This window comes from Colossoma macropomum, unplaced genomic scaffold (genome assembly GCF_904425465.1).
Source record: "Colossoma macropomum unplaced genomic scaffold, Colossoma_macropomum, whole genome shotgun sequence".
Taxonomy (NCBI): Eukaryota; Metazoa; Chordata; class Actinopteri; order Characiformes; family Serrasalmidae; genus Colossoma; species Colossoma macropomum.
Window position 1 is genome coordinate 24,169,138 of NW_023494795.1, and position 3,175 is coordinate 24,172,312.

A 3,175-nucleotide genomic window follows, 5' to 3' on the forward strand; every position below is an offset into this window, starting at 1 on the left:
CTAGCCATGGTTTGGCATTGGGCTTGGTGACCTTAGATGTTGCTGCTCCAGAGTGTCCCATTTTATTAGCAATGTTTTTATGTGTAGATTACACAAGCTGTGAGTGTGCCTGTGTCAGCAATGGGTGCAGATAAAAGTAGCTGAATTGACTAATTAGAAGGGCTGTTTGGATACTTTTGGAAGTGTGTTATTTTCACACCTAGTGCTAGGAGACATGCCAAAATGGTTCTTTGGATCAATATCATAGAAGAACCATTTTGGGGTTTCCTGATGTCCCTTTCAAGGGATAAATCTTTAAAGAACCATTCTGCTAATGTGTCTGTGTGTAGATAAAAACCTTTTTGAAACATGATATAAAGATTCTAAAGCAAGTAAATGTCTGTCTTAGGAGTATACATACATCCACATCCATTTAGGGACAATTATTATGAAAAGATAAATCAAATTCAACTATTATCATTAGACACTGTACTGGGGGTACAGTACAACTAAACATGTTCAAAAGTCAATTAGCTAGCTGAGAACAAACTAGATACTGGCAGATTACCTAGAGCAGTGTTTCTCAACATAGCCTTTGGGACCAAATAGATGTTCCACATTTTCAGTCTAGCTCCATGTATGCAGGTATTCAAGGCAATAGCTTTGCTCAGATGTGTTGGGAGCTGGGAAAGAGTAAAAATGCGAACTCCTAAGAGATGTGAACTGGACTGAGAAACACTTAACCAAAGCAGTGGTTCCTAACACTCACTCTTAAAATTAACGGTGTCAATAAGGGTTTTTGCACAATGCCATCTAAGAACCTAAGAACGATGCCATCTAAGAACATCTAAGAACCATTTCAATGGATGGTTCTTTAGAGAATTGTTTTTCCAGTTAAATTTTGTAATCACTGTTAGTTAACTGAACTGGTCATATAAGTGATTAGTCAGGTGTCAGACCTACCAGTGATTACAAAATCCAGAGCCAGAAACTGGATTCAAGTTCCAGACATGAAGACCTCTTTTCCAGAAAATTATTTAAGAACATTTATGTGATGGTTCTTTGAACCTTTGACCCTTTAAACGGATCATTACATGCACAAATCTCTTTATGAAACTTGGTTCTCTAGGGACGAAACCTTTGTGGAACCTTTTTTTTTAAGGGTGCTGGACCTGGTCCACATTTTTTGAATTTTCCTTGGTCTAACACACCAGATCCCACCAAACAACCAATTAAGAATATTAAAAATACTGAAATGTGCAAAGAAGGGGTCCTCCTAAGAGACTGACAAAAGGGATACACATTCAAATGTTCATGTGCACAAACAGCAGGGGGAGGTAAAGAGATCACAGACACTACAGAAGATCTTGACCCTGGTCCCCAAAACTTTTGAAACACCATTTACCATTATGATTGTTGCAAACCTTATACACAGATTAAACACATGAAATGCTCTGTTCTAGAGAAGCTTAATGATTCAGAATTGTTTATGGTGGTGGTGATAGGAACCACATGTCTGAAGTGTTTAATGCCTCCAAAAGCTCCATCACAGAAAATTATTACACAACTGGTGAGAAACATGCTACCTAATCCTTTGTTTATTGTTTTACTTTAGCCTAAAGTCTAAAGAAAAGTTACTTTTTCAAGTTGTCCACTATTTTACCATCATGAACATTACATATAAAAAGTCAGAGACGTGGAGATTCACTGGTGGTTTTGAACAGTAGAATGACAATAGTTGTATTATAGACATCAAATGCCCTGTTTACAATCAACATAACTGTAAGAAAATCTGGAAGGAGTGTATACATGTCTCTACAATTTACCATTTCACATCAAAACACTCTGAATGACTCAGTTTACATCTCAAGGATTAAATAATGCGGAACTTTTATAAAATTGGTGGAATTCCCCTTTAATCTATGTCTAGGAAACTAGCATATCATCAATCAGTCAATCAATCAATCAGTCGATCAATCAATCAATCAATCAGTCTGTCTGTCTGTCTGATAGTATTGCATAACTGAAAGACGTTACTGGATATCAAGTCTGAAGATTAACAACTGAATAATACGTCTAAAATATGGAGACAGCAGGTGGCGCAATTACACAAAACATGCGCATTTGAAAACACGCTTCATACAGATCTAGTAGTTTGGAGCTACAACAGGTTTAGAGTTTTTATAAACATTTTCAATGCCACAAGGACGTGGGGGCTTTTATAGCTTACAAACAACACAGAAAAGGATTAGCTGAGTTTAGACACAGTGTGACGTATTCTGTCTACACTCTGACCTTGTATTATTGATTACTGAACAAAAATACGTTTACAGTTGGTTAAAACAGAAACTGACTATAACTGTAACTTTCTTCCCATATTCAACTTCTTGCTACTGCCTTATTGGGCTCCACTGCTCTTGATGAACACAATAATAATATTAATAATCTCATGAAGCAGTATTTCTCAGTAAGACAGATATACAGATTTACACCAGAGATAATCAGGAAGCGAACGACCGTTCCTCTTCAACTGTACTTACTTTTGACTTAAAGGGGAATTCCGCCGATTTTTAAAAAAACATTCTGTATAACTCAGCTGCTGAGATGTAAACAAAGTCATTCAGAATGGTTTGATGTGAAATGGTTCACTGAAACAAACTTATCAGTTTGGTTGTCTTTTCAGTGGTGGTGATAGAAACCAGAGGTTAACAATGAAACCACGGGCATTTTATTTACTATACAAAACGACTTGAGTTTTTATAAGTTTGGAGATTTTGGATACTATATTGCCTTTGAACACACTACATACCCGTCTACCATGAATGCATTAAATATATCATTTTAGGCCAAAACTTGATCTCAAAACAATGTATCAGGCACCGTATTCACAACCACTTCATGTAATAACTTTTGGTGAGGGAGCTTTCAGAGGTGGACGTCTGGTTCCCATCACCGCCATTGTGAACAACTCTGATTCCCTAGGTTTCTATACAACGAAACATTTTACACCAAACCACTCTGAACAACTTTGTTTACATCTTAACCTCTCAATTATGGAGAAAGTGTGAAAAATCTGTGGACTTCCCCTTAAAGTTATCCAAGAGAAAACAGCTTTGTGAAACCCCCCACCGAAGTATTTGGCAGTATGGACGTCTCGGTGCATCAGACATCTGTCTGTGTTCCGCTCACACTTGCG